The following is a 12,922-nucleotide window of genomic DNA, read 5'->3' on the forward strand; positions in this document are numbered from 1 at the left end:
TTTTAGATTTCATTTCATGTGTACACAGTATCCTCAGATCTATATATATATATGTGTGTGTAGTGGTAGCAAACACAAAGATATGATTTTAGTTTGAACAAAAGGTGTTTATGTATACAGATCGCTTTATATGAGTGATGGTTTAATTTCTCTCATATCTCTATATAAAAAATATTATTATAATTACTTTTTACCTTTAATCAACACACACAAAGTAGTACATGAAACGCAGTCTTGGTTTTCTTCCCCTTCATGTTCATTTTGGACAAGGGCGAGTTTGTCATCATTCTGAAAAATATCCAGTAACATATCTGAGGATGCAAATTCAAAGTATGGATCGATGTTCTTGATGTACATATATAATCATTGACCAACTGATTAATGATTTGTGTGTGGATTAACACCACTTCCTTATTATAAACATTCCACTTATCTTACAATGAGGCAATAAAAGTATATACCTTACCACGTTTTCAAAACTCAAAAAACTTGATCCCTACCACTACTTGTACCAGTCTATATGGATCCATGGACCTGAGTTCTACCTACTGAGCTACTGTAACCTTTCACCAGTTTCATTCTATTTTACCTTAGCATAGCCTTTTCCACGTGGTCATCGGCATTCGCCCTACCAACCCTTCTTAAGTAATTTTCTGTAAAAAGAACATTTGAACTTTATATATGGTATGAAAATCATTACATAAGTATATTAATTCAACCAAAACTTATGGCATGTTACTGTTTACTTTTGTTTCCAAGCAATTCATAACAAACAACATTCTAATCTTACAATGTAATAACAGTACCATAACTTCAACTTGACTTACCAAGCTGGCCTGATATTCATCCTCTCTCAGTCTCCCCTCGAGAGTATCCAACTCATCCAGTGTATTGAGTTGCTCAATAGAGCTTACTGATACTGTGTCTGCCACTGAGTCTTGATTCTGTTTCATTAGGTTCCTAATTTCCGTCAAAAGATAGAGAACCCTTCTCTGGAATCCTGTGAAAAAGAAATAAATACATAACAATAAAAGATAGTTTGTTGTAGACATAGAATGTAACAGGTATAGATTCCTTTAGTGTAACTCAGAAAGTAGCACAATATTTAAAGCAAATTGCAAAGCCATGAATACCCTAATTATGATAAGTTAATCTGAGCGAGTATGTCTGTAGGCGCATGGTTTTAACATCAAAGTTGCCTTGACAACATTTCTGAAAAGGTATAATTAAACAATCAAGCAACTTAATTAAAACAAAAACAAATCACATTTAAGGTACTAACAGAACAAACTGGAAATGATAATACCTATTGGTAAATTATATCTTTACTTCTGTTGGAATGTAAATAATTTATCTTTTTTGCCAACAAACTGAAACACCATTTACAACAGTCGCTATTTCATGTCTTAAGACCTGCATGCCAATGAAATGAACAGCTGATGGTGGTAGACATGCATCCTAAACGATCTATAATTGACCTTGCAATTAATTGTCCTAAAGTCAACAATGAACATATATATAAATATAAATCTACTAATGCATTAATTTTGGACACTATTGCTAATATTTTAAAATATTCATCGGAATAATAATGTTCAAAACTATCGGAGGATATATCTGTATAATCTAGTAACATTAATTGCAACATAATTTGAGTCAAATACCGAATATCAAATAGTTTCCACATTGACAGCCAATCAACCAAATCTGACAACCCACCCAATTTATTAAGACCTAAGTATTGGCACTGTAATAATTCATAATGTCTAATGGAACAGTTTCATAATTTCTTCTTGTAGAGATGGCAAGTTATTAATTTGACGTTACACGTGCATTACACCCCGGACACCTATCCGCCATGTTTGTTCGATGCTACTAACGAAGCGGCACGTGACAGCATCAATACTTGAAAAAATAGGGCGATAAAGGTCAAAATAAGCAGAAATATTACCCCGCTTGCATTTCTATGTTTTAATATGATTTAACTTTGAAATTGAACATCAAAGCGATTCATGAAGTCGAAATTTAGACATCAACACAGAAAAAGTACCCAAAAATAGAAGGTAAAAGATGGCGTGCACCGACCTCATTAGTGACATCCGTCGGAGTGACATTTCAACAGACACGTTGTATTTTGTATGTACATTGGTAATACTATTTAAACATTTACTTACGAAAGAAGTTAATTCAAGCCGTTGTGTGTTGGGCCCCCTGTTAATTTAGCAAGGCGAAATAAATGTCGTATAACGAACTTAGAAACCGTCACTGAGGAATGAGCTCGTGCACAAATGGCGCGAAACCCGTGTCATTTTAGCGAGGCCACAAAAAATGGCGTCTGAAAAAATTGGAAACCTTTAGTAAGGAATGAGCTCGAGCACATACCTTACCGAAAAATGGTAGGTGTCCGGTATATTGCATTCAAAGCAAGGCATTAAACATTGAAAATCTACTTCATGCAACATACTGATTGAAGATTTACACTGAAATACCGTAACACAGAAATTCGATAATGGCGCGCGGCAACCTCGATCAACATGGCTACACCCGCTCCGTGCATCGGGTCCACATTTCAACAACTAGGCCCATGTAGATCTGGTATTTTTCAGTTACTTAACTCAAACACATACGGATATAAAAACAATTAACTACACGTCAGTAAAAGTCAATTCATATATTCGCGCGTGCCGACTGAGCCATGTTGTAGCCCACTTACACAGCCTGCCCAGCCTATCAATGGACCGATTGGATGGGCTATTTATAATCTGTTCGTCAAAGGTGTGTGCGAAAATGCAACTTTACGGATCTACGTGTCATAACTAAATGACCATTGAACTACAACTCATTTTCAACATACGAATGGAAACAAACATGCAAAGAATGTCAAATGTTACTTGAACTTACCTTCTCGATCGAGTATCCGCCAAGTTTTGAATTTTCTGCGCAGTCGCAAATCCACTTCCTGTCCTCGCTGATGCTAAATATCCAACTATCATCAGCTGCAAGTACCGAGTTCAAGTCCACGCGTCAAGATATTTATTTTTCAGGTCAAACCCTTTTCAACTTTTTTTTTTTAACTTTTCCCTGAAGATAACACTGAAACACGTCGGGGAATCATCCGTGTTGTGTAATTATTTTGTGAATTTCTTTACATATGTGCACGTATATATATAAAAATACACATATATAATTTAATATACCTGGCTTGTTCAAATTTGAATAGGCAGCCTAACTGATCATGCTTGGGTTTCAATGCAGTGTTTAAACAGGTGAAACGGAGTGGAAAAGTATGGTGATTTGTCGATTTTTGAATAGGCGTACGTCAAATTGAAATTATGTTCGTACGTCTTAAATTCAACGTTGTTGTGACGTCAGTATCACAACCATGGCTCAACGTTTAAGATTTAACGTTGATACAACGTTGCGTTTTGGTTGATCAACGTCACAACCTAAACGCAACCAATTTTAAACGTTGATCCAACGTTGCGTGCCTGCTGGGAGGTTGCTGAAGACCTATTCTACCCCCGAATCTTCACGGGTCCAAATTCATAAAGTAAATAAATTTCTCTTCTTCGCATATCACATTAAAATTTCGGTTGTTAAAATTAATAAGAGAAAGTTTTGTGTGGGACCCTGACGTTTATCACTAATTCTAAGAGGATATTGGAAATGAATATGAACAGTCATGTTGTCTCACTGTTCATAGAATTTGAGATCTTCACAATCACCGGGTGTGACCATGTAGACAGAATCTCGTTATGGTTTGTGATGTTTACAATGACAATAGTGAGTATTACTGGGGATACCAAACGTAAGAGTTTATCATTATGTAGTTATGTTCTATGTTCTATGTTCTGTCTGTCTGTCTGTCTGTGCTCGTCTGCATTTCCAGTGTATGTGGGCGGCCTGTCCTCATCTTGCCTACACCTCATATCGCCTACACTGCTGCATAAGGTGTATACTATATAAGGTATAGGCCAGATGAGGGCAAGCCATGTGGGCACCTCGTACTTGTTTCACTCGGTATTTAGAACCTTGATATACAAGGCTACGGCCACGACGCCATTCAAAGGTGCATTTGTCTATTAATAATGAAGTTGTTTGGCGTTGAAAGTATTTATATACTATCTCACTGACTACTTGTTACTCGGCTATCACCTTAAAACAGAGAGAAGGCTGCTGAGTTCCTTCAAGTCTTTATTCGTGGCAGAGTCACATTTCATATACGGAGAGATATTCAAACAATATAACATTGCAGAGGCTGGGGAATTCAATGTGTATTGTGTAGTGCAGTGGAATTCAATGTGTATTGTGTAGTGCTGTGGAATTCACTGTGTATTGTGTATTACAGGGGAATTCAATGTGTATTGTGTAGTGCTGTGGAATTCAATGTGTATTGTGTAGTGCAGTGGAATTCACTGAGTATTTTGAAGTGCAGTGGAATTCACTGTGTATTGTGTAGTGCTGTGGAATTCAATGTGTATTGTGTAGTGCTGTGGAATTCAATATGTACTGAGTAGTACAGTGGAATTCAATGTGTATTGAGTAGTACAGTGCAATTCACTGTGTATTGTGTAGTGCAGTGGAATTCAATATGTATTATGTAGTGCAGTTGAATTCACTGTTTATTGTGTAGTGCTGTGGAATTCAATGTGTATTGTGTAGTGCAGTGGAATTCACTGTGTATTGTGTAGTGCAGCGGAATTCAATGTGTATTATGTAGTGCAGTGGAATTCACTGTTTATTGCGTAGTGCTGTGGAATTCAATATGTATTGTGTAGTGCAGTGGAATTCACCGAGTATTGTGTAGTGCTGTGGAATTCAATGTGTATTGTATAGTACCTTGGAATTCAATGTTTATTAATAGTACAATGGAATTCAATGTGTATTGTGTAGTGCTGTGGAATTCAATGTGTATTGTGTAGTGCTGTGGAATTCAATATGTATTGTGTAGTACAGTGGAATTCAATGTGTATTGTGTAGTACAGTGGAATTCAATGTGTATTGTGTAGTGCTGTGGAATTCAATATGTATTGTGTAGTACAGTGGAATTCACTGTATATTGTGTAGTGCAGTTGAATTCACTGTGTATTTTGTAGTGCTGTGGAATTCAATGTGTATTGTGTAGTGCAGTGGAATTCAATGTTTATTGTATAGTACAGGGGAATTCAATGTGTATTGTATAGTACAGTGGAACTCAATGTGTATTGTGTAGTGCAGTTGAAGTCACTGTTTATTATGTAGTGCAGTGGAGTTCAATATGTATTGTGTAGTGCAGTGGAATTCACTGTATATTGTGAAGTGCAGTGGAATTCACCGGGTATTGTGTAGTGCAGTGGAATTCACCGGGTATTGTGTAGTGCAGTGGAATTCACCGGGTATTGTGTAGTGCAGTGGAATTCAATGTGTATTGTGTAGTGCAGTTGAATTCAATATGTGTTGTGTAGTACAGTGGAATTCAATGTGTATTGTATAGTACTGTGGAATTCACAGTGTATTGTGTAGTGCAGTGTAATTCAATGTGTATTGTGTAGTGCAGTGGAATTCACTGTGTATTGTGTAGTGCAGTGGAATTCACAGTGTATTGTATAGTATCTTGGAATTCAATGTGTATTGTATAGTACTGTGGAATTCACAGTGTATTGTGTAGTGCAGTGTAATTCAATGTGTATTGTGTAGTGCAGTGGAATTCACTGTGTATTGTGTAGTGCAGTGGAATTCACTGTGTATTGTCTAGTGCAGCGGAATTCAATGTGTATTGTGTAGTACAGTGCAATTCACTGTGTATTGTGTAGTGCAGTTGAATTCACTGTGTATTGTGTAGTGCAGTGGAATTCACAGTGTATTGTATAGTATCTTGGAATTCAATGTGTATTGTATAGTACTGTGGAATTCACAGTGTATTGTGTAGTGCAGTGTAATTCAATGTGTATTGTGTAGTGCAGTGGAATTCACTGTGTATTGTGTAGTGCAGTGGAATTCACTGTGTATTGTCTAGTACAGCGGAATTCAATGTGTATTGTGTAGTACAGTGCAATTCACTGTGTATTGTGTAGTGCAGTGGAATTCAATATGTATTATGTAGTGCAGTTGAATTCACTGTTTATTGTGTAGTGCTGTGGAATTCAATATGTATTGTGTAGTGCAGTGGAGATCAATGTGTATTGTGTAGTGCAGCGGAATTCAATGTGTATTGTGTAGTACAGTGCAAATCACTGTGTATTGTGTAGTGCAGTGGAATTCAATATGCATTATGTAGTGCAGTTGAATTCACTGTTTATTGTGTAGTGCTGTGGAATACAATATGTATTGTGTAGTGCAGTGGAATTCACCGAGTATTGTGTAGTGCAGTGGAATTCAATGTTTATTGTGTAGTGCAGTGGAATTCAATATGTATTGTGTAGTGCAGTGGAATTCACTGTGTATTTTGTAGTGCTGTGGAATTCAATGTGTATTGTATAGTACCTTGGAATTCAATGTTTATTTATAGTACAGTGGAATTCAATGTGTATTGTGTAGTGCTGTGGAATTCAATGTGTATTGTGTAGTACAGTGCAATTCACTGTGTATTGTGTAATGCAGTGGAATTCAATATGTATTCTATAGTATCTTGGAATTCAATGTTTATTGTATAGTACAGGGGAATTCAATGTGTATTGTATAGTACAGTGGAATTCAATGTGTATTGTGTAGTGCTGTGGAATTCAATGTGTATTGTGTAGTGCTGTGGAATTCAATATGTATTGTGTAGTGCAGCGGAATTCAATGTGTATTGTGTAGTACAGTGCAATTCACTGTGTATTGTGTAGTGGAGTGGAATTCAATATGTATTATGTAGTGCAGTTGAATTCACTGTTTATTGTGTAGTGCTATGGAATTCAATATGTATTGTGTAGTGCAGTGGAATTCACTGTGTATTGTGTAGTGCAGCGGAATTCAATGTGTATTGTGTAGTACAGTGCAATTCACTGTGTATTGTGTAGTGCAGTGGAATTCAATATGTATTATGTAGTGCAGTTGAATTCACTGTTTATTGTGTAGTGCTGTGGAATTCAATGTGTATTGTGTAGTGCATTGGAATTCACCGAGTATTGTGTAGTGCAGTGGAATTCAATGTTTATTGTGTAGTGCTGTGGAATTCAATATGTATTGTGTAGTGCAGTGGAATTCACTGTATATTGTGTAGTGCAGTGGAATTCACTGTGTATTTTGTAGTGCTGTGGAATTCAATGTGTATTGTATAGTACCTTGGAATTCAATGTTTATTTATAGTACAGTGGAATTCAATGTGTATTGTGTAGTGCTGTGGAATTCAATGTGTATTGTGTAGTGCTGTGAAATTCAATGTGTATTGTGTAGTGCTGTGGAATTCAATATGTGTTGTGTAGTACAGTGGAATTCAATGTGTATTGTGTAGTACAGTGGAATTCAATGTGTATTGTGTAGTGCAGTGGAATTCAATATGTATTGTATAGTATCTTGGAATTCAATGTTTATTGTATAGTACAGTGGAATTCAATATGTATTGTGTAGTACAGTGGAATTCAATATGTATTGTGTAGTGCAGTGGAATTCAATATGTATTGTGTAGTACAGTGGAATTCAATATGTATTGTGTAGTGCAGTGGAATTCAATATTTATTGTATAGTATCTTGGAATTCAATGTTTATTGTATAGTACAGGGGAATTCAATATGTATTGTGTAGTACAGTGGAATTCAATATGTATTGTGTAGTGCAGTGGAATTCAATATTTATTGTATAGTATCTTGGAATTCAATGTTCATTGTATAGTACAGGGGAATTCAATATGTATTGTATAGTACAGTGGGATTCAATGTGTATTGTGTAGTGCTGTGGAATTCAATATGTGTTGTGTAGTACAGTGGAATTCAATGTGTATTGTGTAGTACAGTGGAATTCAATCTGTATTGTGTAGTACAGTGGAATTCAATGTGTATTGTGTAGTACAGTGGAATTCAATGTGTATTGTGTAGTACAGTGGAATTCAATCTGTATTGTGTAGTACAGTGGAATTCAATGTGTATTGTGTAATGCAGTGGAATTCAATGTGTATTGTATAGTATCTTGGAATTCAATGTTCATTGTATAGTACAGGGGAATTCAATGTGTATTGTGTAGTACAGTGGAATTCAATGTGTATTGTGTAGTGCTGTGGAATTCAATGTGTATTATGTAGTGCTGTGGAATTCAATATGTATTGTGTAGTGCAGTGGAATTTAATGTGTATTGTATAGTACAGTGGGATTCAATGTGTATTGTGTAGTGCTGTGGAATTCAATATGTATTGTGTAGTGCTGTGGAATTCAATGTGTATTGTGTAGTACAGTGGAATTCAATGTGTATTGTGTAGTGCAGTGGAATTCACTGTGTATTGTATAGTATCTTGGAATTCAATATGTATTGTGTAGTACAGTGCAATTCAATGTGTATTGTGTAGTGCTGTGGAATTTAATGTGTATTGTGTAGTACAGTGCAATTCAATGTGTATTGTGTAGTGCTGTGGAATTCAATGTGTATTGTGTAGTGCAGTGGAATTCAATATGTATTGTGTAGTACAGTGCAATTCAATGTGTATTGTGTAGTACAGTGGAATTCAATGTGTATTGTGTAGTGCTGTGGAATTCACCGAGTATTGTGTAATGCAGTGGAATTCAATGTTTATTGTGTAGTGCTGTGGAATTCAATATGTATTGTGTAGTGCAGTGGAATTCCCTGTGTATTGTGTAGTGCAGTGGAATTCAATACCTACTATGTAGTACAGTGGAATTCAATATGTATTGTGTAGTGCAGTAGAATTCAATGTGTATTTTGTAGTGCTGTGGAATTCAATGTGTATTGTATAGTACCTTGGAATTCAATGTTTATTTATAGTACAGTGGAATTTACTGTGTACTTTGTAGTAGTGTGGAATTCAATGTGTATTGTGTAGTACAGTGGAATTCAATGTGTATTGTGTAGTACAGTGGAATTCAATATGTATTGTGTAGTGCTGTGGAATTCACCGAGTATTGTGTAATGCAGTGGAATTCAATGTTTATTGTGTAGTGCTATTGAATTCAATATGTATTGTGTAGTGCAGTGGAATTCATTGTGTATTGTGTAGTGCAGTGGAATTCAATACCTACTATGTAGTACAGTGGAATTCAATATGTATTGTGTAGTGCAGTAGAATTCAATGTGTATTTTGTAGTGCTGTGGAATTCAATGTGTATTGTATAGTACCTTGGAATTCAATGTTTATTTATAGTACAGTGGAATTTACTGTGTACTTTGTAGTAGTGTGGAATTCAATGTGTATTGTGTAGTACAGTGGAATTCAATGTGTATTGTGTAGTGCAGTGGAATTCAATATGTATTGTATAGTATCTTGGAATTCAATGTTTATTGTATAGTACAGGGGAATTCAATGTGTATTGTAAAGTACAGTGGAATTCAATGTGTATTGTGTAGTGCAGTTGAATTCACTGTTTATTATGTAGTGCTGTGGAATTCAATATGTATTGTGTAGTGCAGTGGAATTCACTGTGTATTGTGAAGTGCAGTGGAGTTCACCGGGTATTGTGTAGTGCAGTGGAATTCAATGTGTATTGTGTAGTGCAGTGGAATTCAATATGTGTTGTGTAGTACAGTGGAATTCAATGTGTATTGTATAGTACAGTGTAATTCAATGTGTATTGTGTAGTACAGTGTAATTCAATGTGTATTGTGTAGTGCAGTGGAATTCACTGTGTATTGTGTAGTGCAGTTGAATTCAATGTGTATTATGTAGTACAGTGGAAGTCACTGTGTATTGTGTAGTGCAGTTGAATTCACTGTGTATTGTGTAGTGCAGTTGAATTCAATGTGTATTATGTAGTACAGGGGAAGTCACTGTGTATTGTGTAGTGCAGTTGAATTCACTGTGTATTGTGTAGTACAGGGGAAGTCAATGTGTATTTGTAGTACAGGGGAATTCACTGTGTACTATGTAGTACAGTTGAACCTGTCTTAACCGGACTTCATTGTGATAAGGTGTTCACATCGAAGGGAAATGAACGCTTTTGTTGCTATTGGGCCGAAAAGTCCTTATTAGGAATATGTAATAGCAGAGGTGAATACTTTGCAAATAAAGATAATGTTGAAATAAATATTATTATGAATAATAGTATTAAAACGAGTGAGGGGATTCATCTCGTTTACCAGACGTACCACTGTACACGACTAACCCACACAACCACACACGACTTGAATGAATCAACAGGCAGTTTATTAGACAGACACATAATCTTATATATAATCTGTCAACAATAGAACTGTTTACAGTCAATTATGAGAGAAGATTTACAATCAGTCATAGAAGTACACATTTTGTCCAGAACATTAGATGAACATGATATAGAATCATTACACAAGATACACACTACATGAGTTACGATACATATTCCAAGGTACGCAGCGTAACACAGCAGTTGGCATATGATTGAATATAGTATATCAAACAAATTGTAACTAGTACATTACTCGAGTTGGCGTTCAGACATTCTAGTTCAGCCACAATACATATTCCAAAAGGTAAACAACGTAATAAAGTTAACAAAATTGCATAATCTCTTCACAGAAGATTACAATGTAAATAGCTAATATATAAACACAAATATGACATGTTCGGTAACCAAATAAACTTGCAGGTTTTGCAAAGGGTAATGGCATATAGTTGAGGTTTCACATGGTACAAGATAGTAACGTGAGTGAATAAACAATTAGTTTACTAGAAAGCCACAGAATGACTTGTGTCCGCATTAATACCTATTCTAGGAATCACATTTCATTTACTGATTAAACTGACGATTAATGGGTTTTTTTGTGAATTTTTGTGGCGCTATCTCGAGAGAATTGTTTGATTTAGTTTGACCGAGGCATTGATGATAAAATTGTTTGAAGTTGATTAAGAGTAATAGCTTAGAAACAGCTAGTATGCCATGAATGTATACGTGGTACGTGTGATTTGATAAGAGTGGATGATAAACTGCTGTAGGTACAAATAAATGTTTTAACGCCTTATATTAATTGCCTAACTATATGGCATGTAACATGGTAAAATATGTGTAAAACATTATTCATTTTCCCCATGTTGATAATAGTATCTTTGGTACGATTAATGAGGTCTGGCTCTAGAATTCCTGATTAGTCATTTCTTGACTGATTCCACAGTATACGGTAATGATTTTATGTGTGACGGAAGTATATGCACATGAGCGGTGGGGTAGCCCAGTCTCATTCAAGCCCTGGGGCGATCGGGTAGCCCAGTGGTTAAAGCGTTCGCTCGTCACGCCGAAGATCCGGGTTCGATTCCCGACATGGGTACAATTTGTGCAGCACATTTCTGTTGTCCCCTGCCTTGATATTGCTGGAATATTGCTAAAAGCGGCGTAAAACCATACTCACTCACTCATTCAAGCCCTGAAATGTCACGCCGAAAGCCCCGATCTGGATTCCCTATATCGGTCCAATATATCGCGTGCAGTCCATGCTGGCTGTTCTCCGTCTCCGTGCTTTAGCCGTAATATTGCTTTAAGCTTTGGAACGTCAAACTAGTGGGTATATAACAGCAAAAACATTTATCTGGTAACAGACTGATTGACACATATAATACAGCTATTGTTTAAAAACAGTATGAATTTGGAGGAGAAATGGAACACAAACTGATACTTACAAATTAATGTACATTTTCTTGGAGACTATCGACGTTCTGCCACCTACCTGCTCTTGTTAATGCATGCCACCAGTGTCTTAATGTGAGTGTAACGCAGATACGTGTTTGCGGGTGTACATTTTAGGAGTGAGGTGAGGTAAAATGGGGTTTAACATTGTGTGTGTGTGCTCGTACTAGTCCGGACTGATGCCGATTTATAGTACTAACCCACTGAGATTCCACGCCGCAGTTTAACATGAATACCCCACTCAGACACACTATAGTGACTCCGAGCCGACCAGTCCTTGTTTTAGCCCCCTAATGATCGAACCCCGGGCCTTCCGCTTCGGGCGGACGCTGTGCCACTAGACCACGAGGGCGGTCTGAGCATTTTAGGAATCCATGCATGGGACACTAATCTGTGACAGATAGAGATGCGTATGGAGGTCTGTCTATGTATTGCCCCATACGTGAAGCATGTAGTCTCCTCTAGCTGATGGAGCTGATGTACCAAGTTGTGCGCAACATCAATGTTTTCTCTTGTGGTGCCCGTGGCGGGTCCAAGGCTTCATGGTCCAGCCTCCATCACCCATCGTGTACATTCATCCTTTGATGGGAAGCGTCCCTATAAACAGCATGCTGCTGTTCATCAGTATTCGTTGATAATTGAGTGAGTGAATGATGTTTTACGCCGCTTTTAGCAATATTCCGGCAATAACACGGCGGGGGACACCAGTAATGGGCTTCACACATTGCACCCATGTCGGGAATCGAACCCGGGGCTTCGGCATGACGAGCGAACGCTTTAACCACTGGGCTACCCGACCCCCCCCCCCCCCCCGTTGCTAATTGATCACCGTTGCCGAGTGAACATTTTGGTTACATTTTGACTGCTCTATACACAGTTTTGTCCATGTCAATGCTAAAGAAACCGTCGCTTATGAATGCTAATGAAATAGAAACGCATCCGAGAATACAAAGAAAACATACAAATATGAGCTAAATCACAACAACAAAAAATTGAAAGTATGTTGCGAGAGGGTATGGTTGAACGGCAAATAAAGGACAATAATACAGGAGGTATTAGCCTCTTAAATAAGTCATTCCTGTTTAGAGAAGATTTGAAAAGCGTTCGAATTTATTTATAAAAGCTCTCACAGTAATGATTTTCATGAGCTTACTCCTCTTACGGTATGGTTTACTTCCGACACAAAATATATGAATGGACTG

At 36.9% G+C, this 12,922-nt stretch overlaps 1 long non-coding RNA gene across 1 annotated transcript; it reads right to left on the reverse strand.

Annotated features, from left to right (window-relative positions):
- Positions 1–638: 638 nt before the first annotated feature.
- Positions 639–3,028, reverse strand: LOC139449096 (uncharacterized). Its single transcript, XR_011652104.1, has 3 exons — positions 2,902–3,028; positions 828–1,000; positions 639–653 (listed from the first exon to the last, which is right to left on the reverse strand). It is a non-coding gene; the product is annotated as an uncharacterized lncRNA (long non-coding RNA).
- Positions 3,029–12,922: the final 9,894 nt, after the last annotated feature.

This window comes from Haliotis cracherodii, unplaced genomic scaffold (assembly GCF_022045235.1).
Source record: "Haliotis cracherodii isolate W230 unplaced genomic scaffold, xgHalCrac1.p SCAF_7, whole genome shotgun sequence".
NCBI lineage: Eukaryota > Metazoa > Mollusca > Gastropoda > Lepetellida > Haliotidae > Haliotis > Haliotis cracherodii.